At 42.6% G+C, this 16,091-nt stretch overlaps 1 pseudogene; it reads right to left on the bottom strand.

Moving 5' to 3' along the window:
• Nucleotides 1-12,686: 12,686 nt before the first annotated feature.
• On the bottom strand, nt 12,687-13,311 carry LOC131902598 (large ribosomal subunit protein uL10-like; annotated as a pseudogene).
• Nucleotides 13,312-16,091: the final 2,780 nt, after the last annotated feature.

Genomic DNA, 16,091 nt, shown 5'->3' with positions numbered 1-16,091 from the left:
AAGTAGGGACTAAGTATTCAAATCTATGAACCTATGGGGACCGTTCTTATTCAAACCACAATAGTCAAATTCAGAATCTGGCATAAAATTCAGTATACAGTCCAAAACTCTGTGCAATAATTCATATGTGTATGCTTAAAAACTGTGTGTGTGTGTATGTGTGTGTGCCCATTCCTGTATATGCTGGTGCACATGTATGTATATGCACACACACGGAGAGGACGGAACACAGGCTCCTTCAGTGTTGTTCCTCAGGTACCATCCAGCTTTTCCTCACTGACCTCAAGCTTGTCAAGTAGGCGGGGCCTGCTGGCGCTGAACCCCAGGGGTCCTCCTGTCTGGGCCTCTCCAGCACTGAGATTATAAGCATGCTCTGCACAGTGCCTGGCTTCTTTGCTTAGGTGCTGGGGGCTGAACTCGGGGTCCTCATGCTTATGAAGCAAGTACTTTAGTGACTGAGCCTTAGTCACTAAAAAATTGTTGTTGGGTGATAAACTCCTAAGTGACAACAGCTAACTTTTATTGAGCTTGTCATGTGTGCCAAGGGCTATGCGAAGGCATTTTAAATATTTTTCTTTTTTATTTATTGGTTCTATGTTGCTTGTTTGTTTGTTTTGTGACAGGATCTTTCTTTGTAGCTCTGGCTGTCCTGGAACTCTCTGTGTAGACCAAGCTGACCTTGAACTCACAAATTTCTCTTGTTTCTGCCTCCCAACTGCTGGCATCAAAGGCAAGCTGCTTTTTTGTTTGTTCGTTCGCTTCTTTTGGACAGAATCTCCCCATATAACTTGGCTGGCCTTGAACTCACAGATATCTGCCTGCTTCTCCCTCACAAGTGCTAGGATTAAAGGCATGTGCTACCACACCTAACTACTCTAAATAGCTAGTAATAATGTCTTAAATCTTCTTTACAAATTATTGATTACTGTCAGCAGTTTATTGATGAGGAATCAGAGACTTGGATAGGTTATGTAACTTGTCAAGATCTTGTAGGCAGTAAATGTTTGCCCAGGAATTCAAACACACACATTTTGATCCATAAACCCATGGCTGACTACTACTTTCTACACCTTATTGCTGACAACCAAATGAAGGAAGAGATTAATGTACACATAAAGGAACCAATGAGTGAATTTAACAAACTGTATTCACCAACTAACAAAACAAATTTCAAGAAGCAGTTGGCAGGAGTTAGTGACACTGTGGTCATTAGATATTTCTTTGTGTAAGGCAGATTCCCCTTTGAAAAATGTTACACCCAGGTATTCATTATCACTGCTTTTTAATCAACTGAACCAACACATGTTAGATGACATGTGTCCACAGTGCCAGGCTGAAATGGGTAAACTCCTGAGGCACAGAGTGACCAGCACTTAACCTCAAGTGCGTGCGGGCTGTTTGTGGGAAATTATCTGATGCCCAAATCTTCCCTTCTTCAAGGACAACACTCATAAGAGTCATACTCCAGTCCTGACATTTTGTTTTATTTGAGATGCAGAAGAAGAGGTGAAAAGGTAAGAAGACGCCCCCGGGGACTCAGGAATTCCAGATAAATCTCTTGTCCCGAGGGCTTGGATAGTGGGTTGTTTTTATAGAGGGCTAAACCAGACTGTTTTTCAGATCTGAGACTCTTCTTATTCAAAGGAAATAGATTAAGTCTGTTCTCTTTAAAAAGGTTTTCTCAGGCCAGCAAGATGGCTCAGCAGGGAGGGGTGCTCAGCAGGGAGGGGTGCTCAATGGGTAGGGGTGCCCAGTGGGTAGGGGTGCTCAGTGGGTAGGGGTGCTCAGTGGGTAGGGGTGCTCAGTGGGTAGGGGTGCTCAGCAGATGGGGTGCTCAGAAGGTAGGGGTGCTCAGCAGGTAGGAGTGCTCAGCTGGGAGGGGTGCTTGCCTTTGCCAAGCCTGACGAGCTCAGTATTATTGCCTGAACTCACATGATGGAAAGAGAGAACCAACTCCCACAAAATGTTCTCTGACCTCTACTCACATTGAAGCACATGCATGCCCCCTTAATTAATTAATTAATTAATTGTGGGGAAAATTATAAATATTGTCCAAAGAAAGCCTCCTAATAATTAGGAAAAGATTACCAAATGTTTAACCATATTTCTGAATTTAGCTATTCTCATTTTATCATTTAAAAAATTACACAAAGAATATTCACATGTGGAAAAGTAATCAAATATATAAAAAACTAAAGTGGCAGTGAAGCCGGGAGGGCATGGTGGTGTTCGCCTTTAATCCCAGTACTCGGGAGGCAGAGGCGGTGGATTTCTTTGAGTTCAAGGCCAGCCTTGTCTACCGAGTGAGTTCCAGGACAGCCAGTACTAGATAAGGGAGACCCTGTCTCAAAATAAATAAATAAATCTCAAAATAAGGGGCTGGGGGTCAGGAATCACCATCACTCTCCAGATTCTGTCCTCGGAATTAACTAATGTTAATGTTAACATTTTCCACATATTTTTTTCTGAGTATATACACCCTATACTTGTATCTATTTGTGCACATAAACATATACAAGCAAATACGATTAGATTCGCAAATGCAGCATCTTCCTGTACCGTTTTCTTTTTTCCTTGGTGGCATGTCATGGACATGCACAGGTTGACACCATGCTTCATTACTAGTATGTAGAATTCCACTTGGGGATTCAGTACAGCTGTTCTTCACTATTCTCTAACTGGAAGCTTCTATGTCTTTAGTTTGCTCTTGGAAACCACAAAGCAACAGACAACTACCTTTACAAGTGCTCATGCTTGGATTTCTGTAGCAGAGCTCCTTTTCCGTAGATTTACTAGGTCAGAGCCCTGTGTTTTCATGGTCAATAATTATGGACAAATTCCAGAGTAACCATTTTCAAGCTTCTATCCTGAGGACATTTTCCATGACGGTTCAACTGACTGAGACCCATACTTCTAGGATATCTTACTCCCAACCTCACAAAATTCTTCCCCAGAAAATTTGACATTTTTTCCCTTGAAGGGATATTTTAGCTTCTACCCAACCTTCCTTTATTTCAGAGGGATGTTATTTATTTGAGGCAAAATTTTAAAAACCTTATGTCCCAAGTAAGAGATGGAGTGTCACCTCCACTATACATGTTTTGCCCTTGGTCAACATATACAGACATTTAACTTCCCTAAGTTCAAGTCCAAGTTTCCATCAGACTGTTTTCAATTGTGCAAGCAAAAATAACATTGGATTGAAAAGGACAGGAAACACTAGGAAATATATAGGAAGCTGTTATTTGTTTAAGACTGGTGCAAGGGAAAGGTTGAGAAGAATTGCAGAAAAAAAACCACCGGAACAAGAACCTGAAATCTCCTCAAGGGGTAGCACACTTTTAATCCCAGCAGTTTGGAGGCAGAGGCAGGAGGATCTCTGTGAGTTCAAGGCCAGCCTGGTCTAGAGAGTGAGTTCCAGGACAGCCAGAGCTACACAGTGAGACCCCGTTTCAAAAACCTAACCAAAACAAAACAAAACAAAAGAATTTGAAACAATGCCATAAACTACAAGCTTCATAAACATTGATTTTGTGGTATGCTACAAAAAGAATCTTCATAATTTTATCTTTTATGTCAAGATGTTTTTATAAAAATTATTTCTAACCTTCTCAATAAACTCTCTACACAGTTTACAATATCTGCATAGTTTATAATATCTCCACTGGACAGACAAGGAAACTGAGGCTCAGAAATCTCGTGCACGGTTTTGCAGCGAGTGAAGTGTTTAAGTTGACTCAAGTTCACCTGATTTTCTTTCTTACAGCAGCACTGTCTGTCTTGCCACCCAAGGTCTTGACTCCAATCTTCAAGCAAATGGATTTGCCTAGATGCAGAGCTTGGCTCAGTCAGACGGACATGCTGAGATAAGTGATTTTTTTCCGGGGAAAGTGGTTAATAGGTGACCTGTCAAAGAACATTGTAAATGAGGTGCTAAGGATGTAGCTCAGTTGGTAGAGTCCTTGCCTAGAATGCAGAGGGGCCTGGGTTCTATTCCCAGCACATCATAAAAACAGATTAGATAAGGTGGTGCAAGTAATCCTGAGCTTAGAAGGTGCCAGGAGGATCAGAAGTTCAAGTTCTCAGCTAACATGGAGCTCTAGACGAATCTGGTTTTCATGAGATCTTATCTCAAAAAAAAAAAAAGCCAAAAACAATTAACTCTCCGAAAAAAAATGGAGGAAGTAAAAAAAAAAAAAAAAAAAAAAAAAGGATATTATAGATGAAAGTCTGCAGTTGATCAGATGCCGGATCAATAAACTTTCAAACCCTCTTCCTCCAACATCCATTTTCTACAGAAAGGAAGAGACATACAGAATGATAAAGAACTTGGCTCAAGCACAGAACTTTGGTGTCTCTCCTCTTCACCTAGCCACTACCAGATCCAAGCTTCCAAATTTGTAGACACACTTTTAACATATATATAACCACACATATATACCTATATAACTGTAAAAAGCTGACTCCCTTCATTAATTTGTGTGTGACTAACCTAGGCTCCACACTTTTCTTCTGCTCCTGTCTCTCACATAAACAAAGGCACAAGGAAGGATCTAAGGCAAGACCATCTGGGGTCATCTTACTTTTTCAATGCTCTGAATTCCTAATCCATCACAATGACAAAAGTCCTGATGTACTTAAAGCTACAGCATAGGAAAAGGAGAGCTGGAAATACGAAAGCCAAGCCCAATCACAGGTGTATTCTGTCAGAATTCTGGTGGTCTTCAGAAAAGCACTCAGGGCTGTATCAATCCCACTGCCCCTCGGAAAAGGAGAGAAGACCTCTGGGGATAGGGAGCGGTGGTGGTGCATGCCTTTAATCCCAGCATTCAGAAAGCAGAGGTGGGCAGATCTCTGAGTTCTAGGCCAGCCTGGTCTACATAGTCTACACAGAACAGCCAAGGCTATGTAAAAAGACCCTGCCTCAAAAAAGAAACAAACAAAAAACAAGAACAAAAGAAAAGAAAAAGAAAAAATGAAAGAAAGAGAAGAAACCAGCACTGGGCTGCAGCATGTTGTATCATGGGTAGACTTCAAGGAGAGCGGCTGAGAAGACCATCCTGTGGCTGAAGTGACCCTGTGTGTTGGAGAGTAGGCTGCTTGCTGTGTGCACACATATTCCATCCCAGGGACACACCAGAGGAGAGGCCCAGCTGGTCTCTGAGTTACCTCCCTGACAGAGAAACGAAATCACATCTTAGAAAAAAAGAACCCACTTTTTTGGGGAAAAAATGCACCTATCCTCCATCCCAAAATCTTTGTAACAAAAGATAAACCAAATTTGAAAACTGAGGGCCTTGCTCTTGTGTCTGGGGCCTGACTTAGAGTAGATACTTGAATTCTTACTGTTTAATTTAGTGTAAAACTCGGGTGCACACACTGCTGTAAAGGCTGCCGTTAAAGCTTTACCATTAAGTTAACGATTAACATCCAAGCAACCTGAATCTCAGAAAGTCTATTTATTTTGACTACTTAGTTCAGGGAGATTTTTTTTTTTTAATGTAGCTTTAAATAGTCAGAGAGAACCTCATGTACGGGTACATGGAAGGGCCAAGTTCTGACTCTCAATCGTCAAGCTGTGTTAGAAGGTGAAAGAAAGGGGTTGAAATGCAGGATTCTGGAGCCACTGTGTTTCAGGGATTTAAAACCCAACATCTGCTATTCCCTGACTCTTTGATCTCAAGCAAATCACTCAGTACCTCCATTGCATTGTTTCTAAGTGGGTATACTAAGGTAATGCCTGATGGAGAGCTAAGGTTGGTTGCATGAGTAATAAAGAGCTTGCAATAGCTCCCATCCAGGGTAAGTCCTCAGCAAAGGTTAGCAACAGTACTCCATCTTTCAATGGTAAGAATGATGACCTCCTATTGCTTGCATCTCAAATGAGGCAACTGGCCATACAGAATCCGTCTAGTTTTGTATCTGGATATTGTTGTTATGTTTAGTTTTCACAAATAGCAACCACTCACTCCTAAAAATATAAAATAAAAAGTTCATTAGACTGGCTTTAACAGTTGATCTCTGTCAGTATTGCCTGCAATCTGCAAGTGATTAGCTTTAATTTTTATGACTCCTGTTAAACTGTAACAGGCTTGTTATCTCTCCCTGGGTGTGTTTTACACTCAGAATGCTGTTAGCTGTGTTCGGCATCCTATTTCAGCTATCATGATGAGTGAGATGGTGAGAAACTTGCCTTGTTCTGTTCTTCATAAGACATGAGTTATTAATTTCTTAGAGTCTTAGAGTTACGGGTCTTTAAAAATATGGGGAGAAGAAGGTCAGCAAAGGATTAGGCTTTAACCCAAATGATTAAAAGGACAGGATGTTCTTTTTTCCCTTGGGGGCCACAGAAGGAAATGAGAACTAAATTTGATGTTATGAGTTCTCATGTTCACAAATTGATGTCTTAGGTTTATGTGTCCTAGTAATTATGCCCTGCTTCGGATAAGGTTCGCCCTGAACGTTTAATCCAAAGGTGGAGATGCAGTTATTGAGGCAGCTGCCTAGAAACTCTAAGAGTTGAGAGTTTCCAGGGAGGTATCTACTTATGCATAAACCCAGGGCAATTGTGAAATGGGATCCAAGGGTTACACTCCAGCTCTTCATTTCCTTCCCTCTTTAGGGGGTGTGACTGATGTTAGTCCCCAGAGCTGTCACTTTCTGCCTGATATCAGACGCTTGCACTTCAGTGAAACAAGTCAAGATGTTACCGCTCCCAGGAAGGACTTGCTATGAAATCTCTGTCTCTAATTGTAGACTGCAAGATTTGTATCACCAGATCATAGCTTATAGGACAAGTAAGTGAGACCGCTTTAGCTTAAGACAGGCATTCCCTGCAGGAGTAGGACTCCAGCTTATTCTGAAGGAAAAACTGAATAATCTGGCCTGAGAAAGGACAGGGTGCCAAGCCAGTTCTGGGAGATCTTTGAAGTCTTATCTATTGGAATTCTCTGCAGGGACCTCCCCTGAGCAAGACTCTGATCTTCTTAAATCTTTGTGACACTCTACTCCAGACTCACATGCCAGGGAGGGAACATCCCTATCACAGGAAAGGACAGGATGCCAGCACCATAGCAATGGAGTGAAAAAGGGGTTCCTTGAAGGACCTTGGGGCACCCTTCCCAGAAAAGGAATGGATGCTGTGCAAACAAAAATTACATTTGCTGCCACCATCAAGAAAATTTCACAGACCTATATGCACAGTACATCTCGAATATTCTAGCAGGTAGGCAGCCAATTTTCTTCATATGTCAGCCCCTTCTAAAGGACCCTATTCTGGTCTCCAAGCACTAGGAGAGACTTTAGGATTCCTTCACTGGTTTTCTCTCAAAAGCTTCGAATCAATATGTTACAACTTCACTGCATTTAAGAATATCATCATATGTATGTATGTACGTTTACATGTACGTATGAACCCAGGGTGGCCTTGAACTCATAATCTTTCCACCTCAGGGGCCTCTGGAGCTAGAGTTACAGGCATCCAATAATTCGAGATACCACTGAAATGTGACTGCTAAGGTGAACATTTATGTGAACACTGATAGAGCTAAACTACTGCATTAGCCTACAGTCCACAGCCATCTACAGTGTGGGTCCTACAATTTCCGCAGTGCAGCCCAGCCCACAACAGCAGAGTTTGGTAGGGATGGGTTAAGGGAAGGCTGTTTTTAAATATTAAATAAGCTGGCCAGATTTTGGTGTCGCTTAGCTTTGAGAACTACTGAACCAGATAAAGGGAATTTCCAAGTGTTTATTGGGTTCCTTTCAGTGGTCTAGACACAAAGACTACCACAGTGACCAAGATAAACTAGGCTCCTGCTCTTCTAAGACTTAAGGGGAGGAAATGACTGTTACAAAACAACAACAATAATTACAGGATGGAGTAAGTTGTCAGGAAGAGAGAAGATGGACACCTCGAACCCAACGGAATGTCCACTTTGCCTGACACACTGTTGCTTCTCAGGTCTTCTTCATCTCAGGTATCAGTGCCACGGTTTCTCCCAGGTCCTTAGGCCAAAGGCCCGGAGTCTGAATCTCTCCTTCTTCTCCTTCTCTCACTTACCCTGTACACAGCATCAGCAAGTCACGTGGGCTCTGCCTCCAACAGCAACGCCAGAGCACCTACCTCTGCTCTTAACCAAAGCTACCCCTGCAGGACCCCAGCTGCTCCTGTAAGTGTGACATCAGTGGCTTCCTAACTGTCTTTCCAACTTCTAACCATCTCTGTGTAGCCTTTACTCTCTGTACAGCAGCAAGGCTGAGATTTCAACTAGAAACAAGACTCTTTTCCTTGGCCGGAAGCCTTCTGAAAGTCAAGCAAACCCCTCCTGGGATCTACCGAGTTTTCATGATCCAGCCCCTGCCCAGCTTTCTAGCCTCATCACCAATCTCCTTCCCCTCCATCACAGCGTTCCACTTCCCTGCCCTCCCTCCCCGCTGCCTCTCAAGCACAGCAAGCTGATCCAGCTTCATGAACTTTGAACTTACTTGTCCATCCGGCTGCCTGACTACAGACCATTTGGGTCTCATCTCATCCTAACAAAAGTAGCACCCACCCACCACATCCACCGTCCAGAAGTGTGTTTCATTTCCATCATATCTGTAACGTTTCTCCCTACTCAGCTCCACTCTAACGTCTGGGCTTTCTCAATAGAAGAAAAATGAAGAGATCTTTATTTTGCTCACTGCTCTGACCCTGGCACCAGAAAAGCAGCTGGCACATAGCAGGAAGTCAACCAACACTGTTACCTTAGGAAGTGAAGCTAAGCGAGGAGATTAACAGAAAGCATTGGAGGTGGGCAGCCTAGGCTGTCAGTGAAGGAAAGCTCTTTCAGGACTCTATGTTTAACCTGCCGGGCCTTTTGGCTAGATTAAGGACAGGGTTTTGGGTTTGTAGAACACATGAATTCTAACTTGTTTTCTCCTAATTCTACACTCCAGACAAACAGGTTTGCCGTTGTTCTACTGACATACCTCCTTTCCTCCTCTTCTTCTGTCCCTCTGGAGCGAAGAGACCTGAGTCATGCATTCACCATGCATACATTCCTGAGCACAGTTCTGGGTGGACCTGACCTACAGGGTGTACAGGCACCCCTGTGCCCTACTTCCTCCACCATCAAAAGACCATTGTCCAGACAGTCACATTTTATTGAAAATTTAGGTCAAGGTATTACTGCTCCCAGGAAAGACTTGTTTCAAAAACTTTATCTCTAACTGCAGACTGCAGGGTTTGCATCACCCGGTGTACTCTCCCACGCACAGACCCCTCCCTGTTTTCTCCAGCAGAATTGACTCCCCATCCCTTTCCACACACACTGGGGGTTGACCTCGGGACCCTGCACATGCAGGCCAAATATTCTACCACAAAACTATTTACCCCCTTTATTTCAAGACAGAATCTCACCAAGCTGCCCAGGATGGCCTTGAAGTCAGTCTGTACTTCAGACTGGCCTGAACTTGCCTCAGCCTCTAGAGTAGCTGAGGCAACAGTCCTGTGCCACCACGCTCAGCTCCTCACTCTTTGACTCCATTTGTATATTCCATAACTGGTGAGCGTGTGTTGGGGGAATTCTTTAGCTTCTGTGGCCTTCAGTTTCTTCATGTGAGCAAGAGAACTCATGATACTGACTTAGCAGAATTGCTATCATGACTAAATATACACAGAACTCCTAGCACAGTGCTTAACACAGAATCATTCATTACATGGTGGCTACAGCAGTTATTATTTCTTCTTCTCGTTATTAAAAGTATAACTGGATCATAATAATTATTAACATAGAAAATATTATCCATAACGTGACAGTACTTTATTACATGTTTATCATTTGCTAGAAGCTTCACATTTGTTATCTCATATGAGGTAATTTTGCAGTCTAGTTACTTCATAGATTTCTGTTTTATTTCCCAACCAGACAGGCTGTATATTTAAAAAAAAAATCCTCTCAGTGCCAGATGAGTATATTGCTCATAATAATGATTCAGAACTATTTGTAATTACGTGTAGTTCTGAGATTTAGAGACTTGAATTATGTCAGAGCGTAAGCTGATTTGGAAAGCCAGATCAGTGTGTCTGCAAGTTTTGTTTAAAAGCATGGGTTTGGTTATGCAAGATGCTGAAGAAGTATGCTGGTACAAGATCTGTCTTCCACTGGTTCCAAATGTGCATGTGAGCACCTACTATGTATTAAGCTATGTTACAGGTAATTAGTATAATCTTCTAAAGCTGGGAAACTTGGGGGTCTGGCAGCATAGCCCAGTGGTAAAACATGTGCTTAGCATGTGTGAGGCCCTGGATACAGTCCTTGTCACTCCCCTCTCAAACACATAAACAAATGAAGGAGGAAATTATGGCATTAACTTGTCAGTGTTTCTGGCATGTTTATAAACGATACTTTTGCAGTTGCATTCTCCCAAGAGATGGGCTTATTTGTTAGAATCTAAGTGCTTAGAGGATACACAGAACACGCAGCCTAATGAACAGTGAGGTTCTGGTATCAGAAAACCTAGGCCTAAATCCCACCTCTGCTAATGATTTGCTTTGAGGCCCTGGGCAAGTTGCGGAAGTAACAATAAGGCTCTTGCCTCAGTTTCTTCACCTATAAATAAAAACGTTTATTTGGAGCACACAATTAAGTGCATAAAACATTCAGTACTGGCATGCTTTGTTTTATTAGAGATAGAGATTGAGGCTCAGGTGCATGCTAAGTAGTTGCTCTATCAACATCTGCAGCCCAGGATTAGCATGTTTTAAAAACTCAAAATATGGACTAGAGATATGGTTCAGCCACTAAGAAGCTGCTCTTCCAGAGAACCCAGGTTCAGTTCTCAGCTTCCACGTGGCTGCTCACCACTGTCTTTAACTCCAGTTCCAAGAGGATCTGACGCCCTCTTCTGGCTTTCCCAGGCATAGGCATGCATGTGGTTCACAGAAACACATGCAGCCCAAACATCCATACACATAAAATAAATCTTAAAAAGAAACTCAAAGTATCAGCTCTCCTTCCATTACTAGCTTATATTTACTCTATGGATCATAACAAGAACGGGGAACAAAGAGAATGCAAACTCAAACTCAGTTTTGGGCACAGAAGAAGGGAATGGATGCATACTCCAGTTAGTCAGACATCAGAATAGAAGCTCTACAAAAATTGAGTCATTTAACCTCACCCATCAAGCAGGTATTACCTTAAGGGTATCAGGAAGTATCTTGGACAAGTTTACAGAGCAGAAAAGGCGTGGCCAGATTAGTCTCTATCTGAATCCCTTTCACCTAATGGAGCAAGAGCTGAACTGCCTCTTGAGTGTTTTACTTAATCACGTCTCTGAGGCACCATACACACTGCATTCTATAGAACCACAGTGCTCAACTGGGGTCCTATATATTCAAGACTCATCTGGAGTGATTCAGTCTACAGCCCCAGAGTTAAAAATTCTGCTTCAGTATATTTGAGGTAGAGCCGTGGAATCAGTATTTTAGGAAACGCCGAGTGATTCTATTGCAGGTGGTATCTGATTACATCCTATACATACAGCCATGGCTGTCAAGATAGCTTAGCAGGTGAAAGCACCATTTGATAAGCCTGAAGACCCGAGTTCAATCCCTGGGATCCACATAATAATAGGAGAGAACCAACTCCTGAACATTTTCCTCTGACCTCCACATGCAAACCATGACATGTGGGTACTCACACACAAAGACCAAAGGAATAAAAATGTAATAGAAGGGGCTGGCAAGATGGCTCATTTTCGTATGTATCGAAGGTTAACAGCCGACAAGTTATGACCATGTGATGAAAAGATGCCTACACAACTGATATATTTTAGGTTTTATGCAACAATGACATCATTTGCATCCACTCGCCAGCTTCTCTGTACACAAACTGATGACATTTCCATTTCCCTTTTTCTTTTTCTTAAAGAGAGGTAAGATCTTTATGTGCTTCCCAAATAAAGCAGGCAGAATGGGTTGTTTTGAGGACTCAGGTAGACATCAAATCCAGACTCTACCTATATCCTCATCTGATGTCTCTGGCTCTTCCTTGGTGTCAATCTTAGCTGGGGCCTCAGCAGCTGTGGCAGCGGGGGCGGCAGAGGCAGAGGCATCAGTGATGGCAGTTGCTACAGTGGAGCAGCCACAAATGCTGATGGACATCTTTGAGCTTTTCAGCAGGTGGAAAGGTGGTCTCAGTCTCCACAGACAAAGCCAGGACCCACCTGTACTCATTGATAATAGACTATAGATGGTGGCATTTAAACAAAGGTCTGCAGACAAAAGGTGGACAACATTGTGGGTGGGCACCTGTCTTAATTAGGGTTTCTATTGGTGCAAAGAGACACTACGACCACGGTAATTCTTATAAAGGAAAACACTTAACTGGGGCTGGTTTACAGTTTCAGAGATTTAGTCCATTATCTTCATGGCAGCTTGCAGGCAGACACGATGCTGGAGAAGAAGCTGAGAGTTCCACATCTTGATCCACAGGCAGCAGAAAGAAAAACTGTCACATTGGTCAGACTTGAACTTGTAAGACATCAAAGCCCGCCTCCACAATGACACACTTCCTCCAACAAGGCCACACCTACTTCAACAAGGCCACACCTCCTAATAGTGCCACTCCCTATGGGCTAAGCATTGAAACACATGAGTCTGTGGGGGCCATATCTATTCAAAGCACCACAGCACCCCTCTACGAAGGAAATGAGAGTGCACTTTCCTCTATGATGACAAATACTCTGTTGTCGAACACCTGCTGGACGATCAACCCAAAGAAGTAGGGGGAGGCAGTCAGCACCTGCAAAGATGTGGCTGTGCTAACTCCCACTGTGTCTGCAATCTTAAGCATCAGCACACCATCAAAGCTTCAAATGAGCCTCTGAGGAGTTTAGTGGTGAGGCCTGAAGCCTGGAAGATGTTTTTTGGGTTCCAGACCAGTGTTCTGGGATGGTGTAGTGACTTCACACTAGGCAATAGCCTTAGCTCCAGAAGCAGCTGGTACCTCATTGGCTAACAGTATGCCCTTGATCTCGGTGAGATCCTCCTTGGTGAACACAAAGCCCACATGCCCTGCATATGAGGCAACAGTTTCTCCAGAGTCAGCTTGCGTTCCAGATGCCCTGGAATGGCCTTGCATATCACAGTGTTCTCGTCTATCAAGACCACAGCCTTCCCTCCAAGGGACAAGCAGGTCCGCTGCATTTGCTTGGAGCCTACATTGTCTGTTCCCACAAAGAAACATTTTGGATAAGCCTCAGAAGGTGGGTGACCTTAAGGAAGTCTTCGGGTTTCCAAGTGACCCCATCTTCCCTGGGCATCATAGTGGTGAGTGTACCAGAGATTGCTATGCAATATTTAAAGACGAGGCCATGCTAATGAGAATGCCTGATGAGAGAAGGCCTGATGATTTTTTTTAGAAACAGTGGTTCTCAACCCTCCTAATGCTACAACCCTTTAATACAGTTCCTCATGTTGTAGTGACCCCCAACCATAAAATTATTTACATTGCTACTTCAAAACTGAAGTTTTGCTACTGTTATGAATCATAATGTAAATATCTAATATGCAGGATATCTAATATGTGACTCCTGTGAAAGTTTGGGACCCACAGGTTGAGAATTGCTGTTTTAAGCAATGATGCCATTTATTTAAAATGTTTATTCCAAGAAAGAACACACACACACACACACACACACACACACATCCACACACACACACACACACACACACACACACACACATTTCACAGCACTAAACCAGGGATCTTCAACTGAATCACATCATCCTCATTTGTTCCCTTAGCACTACCCTCTCTTTGATGACCAGAGGACTTGAGCTGTTGGGTGGCTAGAGCAGTCTACACCCAGGGCTTCCCACCTTTCTCCTGTTCTATTGGCATTTTCCTGTGAGGAAATTTTTGCCAAAAACAGGGGCTGTAGCCAGGCACAGGGGCTAGACCTGATAACTCTTATGTTCACATGAGTTTGTATTGTTTTCTATGGGTGAGCCTCTTATTAGCTGATTCTTATTTGTAGCAGTTGTTTGCTTACTTACTTGGTGATGATGATTTTTAAGCCACCAAATAGAAAATAAATACTTAAAAAGAAAGAAAGAAAGAGGACCCTGAGGGTGACGGCTCACTAAACTTACAGGGATTTATCAAGCCTGACTTAAACAGTTGTCTGTCAGATATTAACCAAGGTAATTCCTTTAAAACAAACCATATAGGTCACACAGTGCTAATAAAATATGCTGACGAATCCTTGAGTATTTTGCCCTGATTATGTCTCCTTGGGGAATAGAAAACTCATTAGCATGAACTCCTTGTCAGTCCTTCCTGCCTTGTTCCTCAGTTGCTTCCAGGCAGGTTTGGCATAAAGAGGTGATCAGAGTGTGTGCAGTATGGTCAAGTCACAAACAAATGGCTCTTCTACCACTGAGTGCACACGACATCGCACAGCATGGGAAGGTTGCTATGCTTCGTTGTTAAGTCTACTCTTCTGTCTGAGTACTTTAAAAAAGTAAATTTGGATGACTGGGCTATGGAGAGAGTTCTCTATACATGTTTAGCACTTCATATTCAACTGCAGATTGTAGTTCCCAACATGGGAAAATACTCAAAGCCGAGAAGTGGTTATAAATTGGAAACAGCAGGGGTGTGTGTGTGTGTGTGTGTGTGTGTGTGTGTGTGTGTGTGTGTGTGTTTGAGAGAGAGAGAGAGAGAGAGAGAGAGAGAGAGAGAGAGAGAGAGAGAGAAAGAGAGAGAGAGAGAGTTAGAGAGAGAGAGCTGTTTTCTTTCTGAAGCGGCAAGTAGCAGAACAGGTTGTTTAGGGAAAGTCTCTTGAACTAGATAATTGATTTAAAATGCATCTTCCTGTAATAATACCTTATATTTTTATGGTGCTTCAAAAAGTTCAAAGCATTTTCACATTTATATATTTCATTTAAACTTCACAACAAGCCTATAAAGCAGCGAGTGTGAATATTCCAAGCCACCTCCACCACTCGGCTCTCTTGAAGCCCAGGAGATCAAGAAACTTGTTTGAGGTCATATAACCAGTTGGTGTCACAAAACCAGAACACCAAGATTTGGAAACTTAGGCCTATGTTTTCTTGGCAGAAAGTGTCTCTGTCACAGCTTGATCTAACCAGAGCTCATGTGGAGGTTTATGGCTACAATTTAATTGGAGAATACAAATTAGGCATGCTTAGAGCACCCTGTAGAAAGAAGGCTGTGTGTCCCTTAGATCATGACTGTGTCAGGAAAGGGGGACAGAGAATAGACTCAGTTCTTTCAGACAATGCAAATTAAAACACAAACAAAAACACTCTGTGATCAGTTCCAGGGCATTTGAGAGGCAATTCATTCACTAAATTGTGCTTTCATTTTTCTAAAAAGTATCCATTAAGTACCCTTCTATAAGATACTGTGCTCAGCATTTTGGAAAGATACAAAGGAAAGTATTTAATTTGGGGGTTGTGTGTGCTTTGAATCACACAGATAACCACTGTTTTACTCATTGTTCACTACCACCGCATAGATGAAAAGACTTCCAGGCAGAAAAGAAGTATAAACAAAAATAGATGATGAAAGAAACTGGAAAGCTAATTTCCTTCAATTCTCTCCTGGTGAGACCCTTTTCTTTTCTTTTCTTTTTTTTTTTTTTCTTTTTTTTTTTTTTTTTTTTTTGGTTTCAATGTGATGAAAACTCTCTTGCTAGGGACACAGAGCACCAAAGTTGCTGTGTCATCTAACATAAAGTATATTACAACACTAACGCTTCCTTGAAACTCAGGGGACTGGTGGTAGATTGGCGCCAGGTTCTTCATCGGGAATACTGGGTCAGGATTTTGCCCAAGGCCTACAGTATCCCCAAAGCTTTCCCAAAGACCAGAAATACATTTATATAATGTTTTTCTTTCCATGGCTCAAAACACAAATGAAACCATTTTTCCTTGTGTCAGGCATGTTTGAGACTGCAGACACAACCGGATGACTGGTGAAAGGTCCTATAAGGTAGACAAGAGTTGGGGGCTGGAGAGGTGGCTTAGTGGTTAACAGCACTAGCTGCTCTTCCAGAGTACCACCAGCTCTCAC

This window comes from Peromyscus eremicus, chromosome 1, assembly GCF_949786415.1.
Source record: "Peromyscus eremicus chromosome 1, PerEre_H2_v1, whole genome shotgun sequence".
Taxonomy (NCBI): Eukaryota; Metazoa; Chordata; class Mammalia; order Rodentia; family Cricetidae; genus Peromyscus; species Peromyscus eremicus.
This window is presented reverse-complemented; position numbering and strand designations above follow the sequence as displayed.